The sequence below is a fragment of the Schistocerca cancellata genome, unplaced genomic scaffold, assembly GCF_023864275.1.
Source record: "Schistocerca cancellata isolate TAMUIC-IGC-003103 unplaced genomic scaffold, iqSchCanc2.1 HiC_scaffold_300, whole genome shotgun sequence".
NCBI classification, from domain to species: Eukaryota; Metazoa; Arthropoda; class Insecta; order Orthoptera; family Acrididae; genus Schistocerca; species Schistocerca cancellata.
In genome coordinates, this window is record NW_026046318.1 from 3,058 (window position 1) to 15,139 (window position 12,082).

Genomic DNA, 12,082 nt, shown 5'->3' on the forward strand with positions numbered 1-12,082 from the left:
AGAACATAAACGGCAGAGGAGCCCAAAACATACATTTTTCTGCAAGTTGTTTGGCGCAATGTGGAATAAGTGTGTATCTTGTATATTTAAGACTGCAGCATGTGTTCCCAGCGCTATGAAGCAATTTACTGACTGAATTCTAGTTGTACTTTCCTGCAAGGTAAACTCATTTCAACAACTTAACCCAGCCACATGAGAGGATTTGTAAATCTCATTTCATTGTGTTTCCAGGGTGCCTAATCAGTTACACGAATATTTCACCCATCGACATTAATCAATTTCACGGCATGATTCGAGTAAAACTAGCGTTCTACTGCTCAGTACGTCAAACAGCTTTTGCTGACAAGTGTATGGTTTGTTAAGTTAATGTAAATGCAGTTGGCAGTTTTCTTGGTGTCTAGTACTAACCAGCGGCCACAAAATAACAAAATCTAACGATGAGTCTTAATGGGTGTGCCGGTATTTGCTAAATGAGGTTGTGCTACTTTCGTCTGTGGGGGGGCTAGGCGAGTGAGCAGTAGCGCGCCTGTCGGTCAAGGGGAGAACTACTGTGCAATTTTGAGTGTTTAAGATGGCGGTAAGTGGGCGTGTAAGCAACTATTAGACACAAGGAGCAAAGAACAGAGAGTCTGCCACTAATAAAATGTGTTTTACTGTTTTTTTTTCTGTATATTTCTGTATTTGTTTCCCCCAAAGGAACTTGAATAGTGTAAGGTAATACTGATAGGTAGCGATGATGTAAGTACCTGTAGGTGCTTGGAACGAACGTCAGGTATAAATAGCAGTGCCAGGCGCAAGGTAGTTAATCTTTGCGCAGTGGCAATATCGTAACCAATGAAGTATAACTGAGGTGCGATTATTGCTAGTTGAAAACTTTTACCAATACCCCGCCAGAGAGACGTGAAATACCGACTCTGTGGCAATTTTTGGCAGCTCCTCAGGGGGTGTAAGTCTCATGGAAACAATGCTTCAAGCTGTGTTTATCTGTGAACACATTCAGCACTTGTGGAAGTGTTTGGCTGGTGGTTGTTAGGGACCATGTACACAGACTAGGCTGTGTTCACAGATGAATTGTGTACATGTCTTTGACAGCTGGTGAGAAACATTCTCCTCAGTGTAAGATGTTGTGCAACTGCTATGATGTGTGAATAAAGATGCCAATGTGGACAGTTGAAATGTGGTTCTGTCCAGTGGCAATTCTTGCTCCATAGCATACTAGTGGTACATACATGCAGTGGTTACTGATAAATGTAGGATTTGACAAAACTTCTGTCAGAATTTAATGGAGGAGACTAGGGCAGTACAGTGAGAGTTGGTGAGTGTGTGGGAGGCCAGTGTTGTACTTGATTCATTTTCACAGCACTGCCAGTGTTATAATTTGTGTTTGTGTCCTGATCATTATATGGATGTTTGATCCTTTTTGGACACTGCTGTGTGTACACCTTGATAATTAGAACTTATGACCATGGAACTGCTGTTGATAATATTGGGCAATGAGTTTGTTGACTTGAGATGATTGATGTGTTAGGCTGCACAGTGCCTAGTAAGGGCACTCACATTGAATACAGTATCCTATGTGGTGTGTGTTACATGGAACAGGAAGAACTGTAATGTTGTGCAAGGCTTTGCCTCATTTTGAGAATACATACATGTGCTGTAGTGTGCAGAGCAGAGTGATTGAAAGAAAGGTAAGTGCTTGTAGCTATTTGTATGGTAGCTAATGCAGTCCCTGGTGTTGAGGTTTTGTTGAACCTTTATGTAGCTTACATGTTTCATCTAAAGGCTACTGGTGGTAAATCTCCTTCATGCAGTGATTGTGCAGTAGAATTTGGTTGGCTGCAGCCATGGTATTCACATTTTGAACAGTGTTATTAGTGCATTTCTTGGTGTATTCCTTGAACTGTGGATTTACTGTTCAAATGTGACAGATAATACAGTGTGATAGTTTAAATGGGATGGTGAGCTTAATGATGGTCCAGTGTGCTATGAGAATGTATTGCATGTGGAATACTGAAGAGAGGGAACAAATGCTTGTGGGGTAAATTTTGTGATTGTATCTGTGAATATAAACCAAGGAATGCAATGAATAACACAGTGGTAGAGCAAGTGTAGGTGAGAACTGTAGCAGGAGTGGTGCATTTTTTGAGAGCAGAAGTAGTTGGCTTGTGATGGCTCATTCTTTGTGTCTCTTCATTTGAGAATATGACTGTTCCTATATGCAAGGTGAGCAACATTTGCTGCCTACCATAGCACAAATGGACCCATAGAAAATGTCTTATTGTTTGGATCTGTTATGAATGGTTGGCACTCGAGATACTATTTAGCACACATTCAGATATTTTCATTTTTGTCAGGCAATATATTAGCTGGGGCCAACGAGACAGCAGGCGGGTTTCTATGATTGTTCTGGGGCAAGAACATAAACGGCAGAGGAGCCCAAAACATACATTTTTCTGCAAGTTGTTTGGCGCAATGTGGAATAAGTGTGTATCTTGTATATTTAAGACTGCAGCATGTGTTCCCAGCGCTATGAAGCAATTTACTGACTGAATTCTAGTTGTACTTTCCTGCAAGGTAAACTCATTTCAACAACTTAACCCAGCCACATGAGAGGATTTGTAAATCTCATTTCATTGTGTTTCCAGGGTGCCTAATCAGTTACACGAATATTTCACCCATCGACATTAATCAATTTCACGGCATGATTCGAGTAAAACTAGCGTTCTACTGCTCAGTACGTCAAACAGCTTTTGCTGACAAGTGTATGGTTTGTTAAGTTAATGTAAATGCAGTTGGCAGTTTTCTTGGTGTCTAGTACTAACCAGCGGCCACAAAATAACAAAATCTAACGATGAGTCTTAATGGGTGTGCCGGTATTTGCTAAATGAGGTTGTGCTACTTTCGTCTGTGGGGGGGCTAGGCGAAGTGAGCAGTAGCGCGCCTGTCGGTCAAGGGGAGAACTACTGTGCAATTTTGAGTGTTTAAGATGGCGGTAAGTGGGCGTGTAAGCAACTATTAGACACAAGGAGCAAAGAACAGAGAGTCTGCCACTAATAAAATGTGTTTTACTGTTTTTTTTTCTGTATATTTCTGTATTTGTTTCCCCCAAAGGAACTTGAATAGTGTAAGGTAATACTGATAGGTAGCGATGATGTAAGTACCTGTAGGTGCTTGGAACGAACGTCAGGTATAAATAGCAGTGCCAGGCGCAAGGTAGTTAATCTTTGCGCAGTGGCAATATCGTAACCAATGAAGTATAACTGAGGTGCGATTATTGCTAGTTGAAAACTTTTACCAATACCCCGCCAGAGAGACGTGAAATACCGACTCTGTGGCAATTTTTGGCAGCTCCTCAGGGGGTGTAAGTCTCATGGAAACAATGCTTCAAGCTGTGTTTATCTGTGAACACATTCAGCACTTGTGGAAGTGTTTGGCTGGTGGTTGTTAGGGACCATGTACACAGACTAGGCTGTGTTCACAGATGAATTGTGTACATGTCTTTGACAGCTGGTGAGAAACATTCTCCTCAGTGTAAGATGTTGTGCAACTGCCTATGTGTGAATAAAGATGCCAATGTGGACAGTTGAAATGTGGTTCTGTCCAGTGGCAATTCTTGCTCCATAGCATACTAGTGGTACATACATGCAGTGGTTACTGATAAATGTAGGATTTGACAAAACTTCTGTCAGAATTTAATGGAGGAGACTAGGGCAGTACAGTGAGAGTTGGTGAGTGTGTGGGAGGCCAGTGTTGTACTTGATTCATTTTCACAGCACTGCCAGTGTTATAATTTGTGTTTGTGTCCTGATCATTATATGGATGTTGATCCTTTTTGGACACTGCTGTGTGTACACCTTGATAATTAGAACTTATGACCATGGAACTGCTGTTGATAATATTGGGCAATGAGTTTGTTGACTTGAGATGATTGATGTGTTAGGCTGCACAGTGCCTAGTAAGGGCACTCACATTGAATACAGTATCCTATGTGGTGTGTGTTACATGGAACAGGAAGAACTGTAATGTTGTGCAAGGCTTTGCCTCATTTTGAGAATACATACATGTGCTGTAGTGTGCAGAGCAGAGTGATTGAAAGAAAGGTAAGTGCTTGTAGCTATTTGTATGGTAGCTAATGCAGTCCCTGGTGTTGAGGTTTTGTTGAACCTTTATGTAGCTTACATGTTTCATCTAAAGGCTACTGGTGGTAAATCTCCTTCATGCAGTGATTGTGCAGTAGAATTTGGTTGGCTGCAGCCATGGTATTCACATTTTGAACAGTGTTATTAGTGCATTTCTTGGTGTATTCCTTGAACTGTGGATTTACTGTTCAAATGTGACAGATAATACAGTGTGATAGTTTAAATGGGATGGTGAGCTTAATGATGGTCCAGTGTGCTATGAGAATGTATTGCATGTGGAATACTGAAGAGAGGGAACAAATGCTTGTGGGGTAAATTTTGTGATTGTATCTGTGAATATAAACCAAGGAATGCAATGAATAACACAGTGGTAGAGCAAGTGTAGGTGAGAACTGTAGCAGGAGTGGTGCATTTTTTGAGAGCAGAAGTAGTTGGCTTGTGATGGCTCATTCTTTGTGTCTCTTCATTTGAGAATATGACTGTTCCTATATGCAAGGTGAGCAACATTTGCTGCCTACCATAGCACAAATGGACCCATAGAAAATGTCTTATTGTTTGGATCTGTTATGAATGGTTGGCACTCGAGATACTATTTAGCACACATTCAGATATTTTCATTTTTGTCAGGCAATATATTAGCTGGGGCCAACGAGACAGCAGGCGGGTTTTCTATGATTGTTCTGGGGCAAGAACATAAACGGCAGAGGAGCCCAAAACATACATTTTTCTGCAAGTTGTTTGGCGCAATGTGGAATAAGTGTGTATCTTGTATATTTAAGACTGCAGCATGTGTTCCCAGCGCTATGAAGCAATTTACTGACTGAATTCTAGTTGTACTTTCCTGCAAGGTAAACTCATTTCAACAACTTAACCCAGCCACATGAGAGGATTTGTAAATCTCATTTCATTGTGTTTCCAGGGTGCCTAATCAGTTACACGAATATTTCACCCATCGACATTAATCAATTTCACGGCATGATTCGAGTAAAACTAGCGTTCTACTGCTCAGTACGTCAAACAGCTTTTGCTGACAAGTGTATGGTTTGTTAAGTTAATGTAAATGCAGTTGGCAGTTTTCTTGGTGTCTAGTACTAACCAGCGGCCACAAAATAACAAAATCTAACGATGAGTCTTAATGGGTGTGCCGGTATTTGCTAAATGAGGTTGTGCTACTTTCGTCTGTGGGGGGGCTAGGCGAGTGAGCAGTAGCGCGCCTGTCGGTCAAGGGGAGAACTACTGTGCAATTTTGAGTGTTTAAGATGGCGGTAAGTGGGCGTGTAAGCAACTATTAGACACAAGGAGCAAAGAACAGAGAGTCTGCCACTAATAAAATGTGTTTTACTGTTTTTTTTTCTGTATATTTCTGTATTTGTTTCCCCCAAAGGAACTTGAATAGTGTAAGGTAATACTGATAGGTAGCGATGATGTAAGTACCTGTAGGTGCTTGGAACGAACGTCAGGTATAAATAGCAGTGCCAGGCGCAAGGTAGTTAATCTTTGCGCAGTGGCAATATCGTAACCAATGAAGTATAACTGAGGTGCGATTATTGCTAGTTGAAAACTTTTACCAATACCCCGCCAGAGAGACGTGAAATACCGACTCTGTGGCAATTTTTGGCAGCTCCTCAGGGGGTGTAAGTCTCATGGAAACAATGCTTCAAGCTGTGTTTATCTGTGAACACATTCAGCACTTGTGGAAGTGTTTGGCTGGTGGTTGTTAGGGACCATGTACACAGACTAGGCTGTGTTCACAGATGAATTGTGTACATGTCTTTGACAGCTGGTGAGAAACATTCTCCTCAGTGTAAGATGTTGTGCAACTGCTATGTGTGAATAAAGATGCCAATGTGGACAGTTGAAATGTGGTTCTGTCCAGTGGCAATTCTTGCTCCATAGCATACTAGTGGTACATACATGCAGTGGTTACTGATAAATGTAGGATTTGACAAAACTTCTGTCAGAATTTAATGGAGGAGACTAGGGCAGTACAGTGAGAGTTGGTGAGTGTGTGGGAGGCCAGTGTTGTACTTGATTCATTTTCACAGCACTGCCAGTGTTATAATTTGTGTTTGTGTCCTGATCATTATATGGATGTTTGATCCTTTTTGGACACTGCTGTGTGTACACCTTGATAATTAGAACTTATGACCATGGAACTGCTGTTGATAATATTGGGCAATGAGTTTGTTGACTTGAGATGATTGATGTGTTAGGCTGCACAGTGCCTAGTAAGGGCACTCACATTGAATACAGTATCCTATGTGGTGTGTGTTACATGGAACAGGAAGAACTGTAATGTTGTGCAAGGCTTTGCCTCATTTTGAGAATACATACATGTGCTGTAGTGTGCAGAGCAGAGTGATTGAAAGAAAGGTAAGTGCTTGTAGCTATTTGTATGGTAGCTAATGCAGTCCCTGGTGTTGAGGTTTTGTTGAACCTTTATGTAGCTTACATGTTTCATCTAAAGGCTACTGGTGGTAAATCTCCTTCATGCAGTGATTGTGCAGTAGAATTTGGTTGGCTGCAGCCATGGTATTCACATTTTGAACAGTGTTATTAGTGCATTTCTTGGTGTATTCCTTGAACTGTGGATTTACTGTTCAAATGTGACAGATAATACAGTGTGATAGTTTAAATGGGATGGTGAGCTTAATGATGGTCCAGTGTGCTATGAGAATGTATTGCATGTGGAATACTGAAGAGAGGGAACAAATGCTTGTGGGGTAAATTTTGTGATTGTATCTGTGAATATAAACCAAGGAATGCAATGAATAACACAGTGGTAGAGCAAGTGTAGGTGAGAACTGTAGCAGGAGTGGTGCATTTTTTGAGAGCAGAAGTAGTTGGCTTGTGATGGCTCATTCTTTGTGTCTCTTCATTTGAGAATATGACTGTTCCTATATGCAAGGTGAGCAACATTTGCTGCCTACCATAGCACAAATGGACCCATAGAAAATGTCTTATTGTTTGGATCTGTTATGAATGGTTGGCACTCGAGATACTATTTAGCACACATTCAGATATTTTCATTTTTGTCAGGCAATATATTAGCTGGGGCCAACGAGACAGCAGGCGGGTTTTCTATGATTGTTCTGGGGCAAGAACATAAACGGCAGAGGAGCCCAAAACATACATTTTTCTGCAAGTTGTTTGGCGCAATGTGGAATAAGTGTGTATCTTGTATATTTAAGACTGCAGCATGTGTTCCCAGCGCTATGAAGCAATTTACTGACTGAATTCTAGTTGTACTTTCCTGCAAGGTAAACTCATTTCAACAACTTAACCCAGCCACATGAGAGGATTTGTAAATCTCATTTCATTGTGTTTCCAGGGTGCCTAATCAGTTACACGAATATTTCACCCATCGACATTAATCAATTTCACGGCATGATTCGAGTAAAACTAGCGTTCTACTGCTCAGTACGTCAAACAGCTTTTGCTGACAAGTGTATGGTTTGTTAAGTTAATGTAAATGCAGTTGGCAGTTTTCTTGGTGTCTAGTACTAACCAGCGGCCACAAAATAACAAAATCTAACGATGAGTCTTAATGGGTGTGCCGGTATTTGCTAAATGAGGTTGTGCTACTTTCGTCTGTGGGGGGGCTAGGCGAGTGAGCAGTAGCGCGCCTGTCGGTCAAGGGGAGAACTACTGTGCAATTTTGAGTGTTTAAGATGGCGGTAAGTGGGCGTGTAAGCAACTATTAGACACAAGGAGCAAAGAACAGAGAGTCTGCCACTAATAAAATGTGTTTTACTGTTTTTTTTTCTGTATATTTCTGTATTTGTTTCCCCCAAAGGAACTTGAATAGTGTAAGGTAATACTGATAGGTAGCGATGATGTAAGTACCTGTAGGTGCTTGGAACGAACGTCAGGTATAAATAGCAGTGCCAGGCGCAAGGTAGTTAATCTTTGCGCAGTGGCAATATCGTAACCAATGAAGTATAACTGAGGTGCGATTATTGCTAGTTGAAAACTTTTACCAATACCCCGCCAGAGAGACGTGAAATACCGACTCTGTGGCAATTTTTGGCAGCTCCTCAGGGGGTGTAAGTCTCATGGAAACAATGCTTCAAGCTGTGTTTATCTGTGAACACATTCAGCACTTGTGGAAGTGTTTGGCTGGTGGTTGTTAGGGACCATGTACACAGACTAGGCTGTGTTCACAGATGAATTGTGTACATGTCTTTGACAGCTGGTGAGAAACATTCTCCTCAGTGTAAGATGTTGTGCAACTGCTATGTGTGAATAAAGATGCCAATGTGGACAGTTGAAATGTGGTTCTGTCCAGTGGCAATTCTTGCTCCATAGCATACTAGTGGTACATACATGCAGTGGTTACTGATAAATGTAGGATTTGACAAAACTTCTGTCAGAATTTAATGGAGGAGACTAGGGCAGTACAGTGAGAGTTGGTGAGTGTGTGGGAGGCCAGTGTTGTACTTGATTCATTTTCACAGCACTGCCAGTGTTATAATTTGTGTTTGTGTCCTGATCATTATATGGATGTTTGATCCTTTTTGGACACTGCTGTGTGTACACCTTGATAATTAGAACTTATGACCATGGAACTGCTGTTGATAATATTGGGCAATGAGTTTGTTGACTTGAGATGATTGATGTGTTAGGCTGCACAGTGCCTAGTAAGGGCACTCACATTGAATACAGTATCCTATGTGGTGTGTGTTACATGGAACAGGAAGAACTGTAATGTTGTGCAAGGCTTTGCCTCATTTTGAGAATACATACATGTGCTGTAGTGTGCAGAGCAGAGTGATTGAAAGAAAGGTAAGTGCTTGTAGCTATTTGTATGGTAGCTAATGCAGTCCCTGGTGTTGAGGTTTTGTTGAACCTTTATGTAGCTTACATGTTTCATCTAAAGGCTACTGGTGGTAAATCTCCTTCATGCAGTGATTGTGCAGTAGAATTTGGTTGGCTGCAGCCATGGTATTCACATTTTGAACAGTGTTATTAGTGCATTTCTTGGTGTATTCCTTGAACTGTGGATTTACTGTTCAAATGTGACAGATAATACAGTGTGATAGTTTAAATGGGATGGTGAGCTTAATGATGGTCCAGTGTGCTATGAGAATGTATTGCATGTGGAATACTGAAGAGAGGGAACAAATGCTTGTGGGGTAAATTTTGTGATTGTATCTGTGAATATAAACCAAGGAATGCAATGAATAACACAGTGGTAGAGCAAGTGTAGGTGAGAACTGTAGCAGGAGTGGTGCATTTTTTGAGAGCAGAAGTAGTTGGCTTGTGATGGCTCATTCTTTGTGTCTCTTCATTTGAGAATATGACTGTTCCTATATGCAAGGTGAGCAACATTTGCTGCCTACCATAGCACAAATGGACCCATAGAAAATGTCTTATTGTTTGGATCTGTTATGAATGGTTGGCACTCGAGATACTATTTAGCACACATTCAGATATTTTCATTTTTGTCAGGCAATATATTAGCTGGGGCCAACGAGACAGCAGGCGGGTTTTCTATGATTGTTCTGGGGCAAGAACATAAACGGCAGAGGAGCCCAAAACATACATTTTTCTGCAAGTTGTTTGGCGCAATGTGGAATAAGTGTGTATCTTGTATATTTAAGACTGCAGCATGTGTTCCCAGCGCTATGAAGCAATTTACTGACTGAATTCTAGTTGTACTTTCCTGCAAGGTAAACTCATTTCAACAACTTAACCCAGCCACATGAGAGGATTTGTAAATCTCATTTCATTGTGTTTCCAGGGTGCCTAATCAGTTACACGAATATTTCACCCATCGACATTAATCAATTTCACGGCATGATTCGAGTAAAACTAGCGTTCTACTGCTCAGTACGTCAAACAGCTTTTGCTGACAAGTGTATGGTTTGTTAAGTTAATGTAAATGCAGTTGGCAGTTTTCTTGGTGTCTAGTACTAACCAGCGGCCACAAAATAACAAAATCTAACGATGAGTCTTAATGGGTGTGCCGGTATTTGCTAAATGAGGTTGTGCTACTTTCGTCTGTGGGGGGGCTAGGCGAGTGAGCAGTAGCGCGCCTGTCGGTCAAGGGGAGAACTACTGTGCAATTTTGAGTGTTTAAGATGGCGGTAAGTGGGCGTGTAAGCAACTATTAGACACAAGGAGCAAAGAACAGAGAGTCTGCCACTAATAAAATGTGTTTTACTGTTTTTTTTTCTGTATATTTCTGTATTTGTTTCCCCCAAAGGAACTTGAATAGTGTAAGGTAATACTGATAGGTAGCGATGATGTAAGTACCTGTAGGTGCTTGGAACGAACGTCAGGTATAAATAGCAGTGCCAGGCGCAAGGTAGTTAATCTTTGCGCAGTGGCAATATCGTAACCAATGAAGTATAACTGAGGTGCGATTATTGCTAGTTGAAAACTTTTACCAATACCCCGCCAGAGAGACGTGAAATACCGACTCTGTGGCAATTTTTGGCAGCTCCTCAGGGGGTGTAAGTCTCATGGAAACAATGCTTCAAGCTGTGTTTATCTGTGAACACATTCAGCACTTGTGGAAGTGTTTGGCTGGTGGTTGTTAGGGACCATGTACACAGACTAGGCTGTGTTCACAGATGAATTGTGTACATGTCTTTGACAGCTGGTGAGAAACATTCTCCTCAGTGTAAGATGTTGTGCAACTGCTATGTGTGAATAAAGATGCCAATGTGGACAGTTGAAATGTGGTTCTGTCCAGTGGCAATTCTTGCTCCATAGCATACTAGTGGTACATACATGCAGTGGTTACTGATAAATGTAGGATTTGACAAAACTTCTGTCAGAATTTAATGGAGGAGACTAGGGCAGTACAGTGAGAGTTGGTGAGTGTGTGGGAGGCCAGTGTTGTACTTGATTCATTTTCACAGCACTGCCAGTGTTATAATTTGTGTTTGTGTCCTGATCATTATATGGATGTTTGATCCTTTTTGGACACTGCTGTGTGTACACCTTGATAATTAGAACTTATGACCATGGAACTGCTGTTGATAATATTGGGCAATGAGTTTGTTGACTTGAGATGATTGATGTGTTAGGCTGCACAGTGCCTAGTAAGGGCACTCACATTGAATACAGTATCCTATGTGGTGTGTGTTACATGGAACAGGAAGAACTGTAATGTTGTGCAAGGCTTTGCCTCATTTTGAGAATACATACATGTGCTGTAGTGTGCAGAGCAGAGTGATTGAAAGAAAGGTAAGTGCTTGTAGCTATTTGTATGGTAGCTAATGCAGTCCCTGGTGTTGAGGTTTTGTTGAACCTTTATGTAGCTTACATGTTTCATCTAAAGGCTACTGGTGGTAAATCTCCTTCATGCAGTGATTGTGCAGTAGAATTTGGTTGGCTGCAGCCATGGTATTCACATTTTGAACAGTGTTATTAGTGCATTTCTTGGTGTATTCCTTGAACTGTGGATTTACTGTTCAAATGTGACAGATAATACAGTGTGATAGTTTAAATGGGATGGTGAGCTTAATGATGGTCCAGTGTGCTATGAGAATGTATTGCATGTGGAATACTGAAGAGAGGGAACAAATGCTTGTGGGGTAAATTTTGTGATTGTATCTGTGAATATAAACCAAGGAATGCAATGAATAACACAGTGGTAGAGCAAGTGTAGGTGAGAACTGTAGCAGGAGTGGTGCATTTTTTGAGAGCAGAAGTAGTTGGCTTGTGATGGCTCATTCTTTGTGTCTCTTCATTTGAGAATATGACTGTTCCTATATGCAAGGTGAGCAACATTTGCTGCCTACCATAGCACAAATGGACCCATAGAAAATGTCTTATTGTTTGGATCTGTTATGAATGGTTGGCACTCGAGATACTATTTAGCACACATTCAGATATTTTCATTTTTGTCAGGCAATATATTAGCTGGGGCCAACGAGACAGCAGGCGGGTTTTCTATGATTGTTCTGGGGCAAGAACATAAACGGCAGAGG

At 41.2% G+C, this 12,082-nt stretch overlaps 5 non-coding genes across 5 annotated transcripts; all 5 read left to right on the forward strand.

Annotated features, from left to right (window-relative positions):
• Nucleotides 1-805: 805 nt before the first annotated feature.
• Nucleotides 806-945, forward strand: LOC126114240 (U4 spliceosomal RNA). Its single transcript, XR_007525129.1, has one exon. It is a non-coding gene; the product is annotated as a U4 spliceosomal RNA (small nuclear RNA).
• Nucleotides 946-3,220: 2,275 nt separating this feature from the next.
• Nucleotides 3,221-3,360, forward strand: LOC126114241 (U4 spliceosomal RNA). The gene has a single exon (XR_007525130.1). It is a non-coding gene; the product is annotated as a U4 spliceosomal RNA (small nuclear RNA).
• Nucleotides 3,361-5,632: 2,272 nt separating this feature from the next.
• On the forward strand, nt 5,633-5,772 carry LOC126114242 (U4 spliceosomal RNA). Its single transcript, XR_007525131.1, has one exon. It is a non-coding gene; the product is annotated as a U4 spliceosomal RNA (small nuclear RNA).
• Nucleotides 5,773-8,044: 2,272 nt separating this feature from the next.
• LOC126114243 (U4 spliceosomal RNA) lies at nt 8,045-8,184 on the forward strand. Its single transcript, XR_007525132.1, has one exon. It is a non-coding gene; the product is annotated as a U4 spliceosomal RNA (small nuclear RNA).
• A 2,272-nt stretch (nt 8,185-10,456) lies between these two features.
• LOC126114230 (U4 spliceosomal RNA) lies at nt 10,457-10,596 on the forward strand. The gene has a single exon (XR_007525120.1). It is a non-coding gene; the product is annotated as a U4 spliceosomal RNA (small nuclear RNA).
• Nucleotides 10,597-12,082: the final 1,486 nt, after the last annotated feature.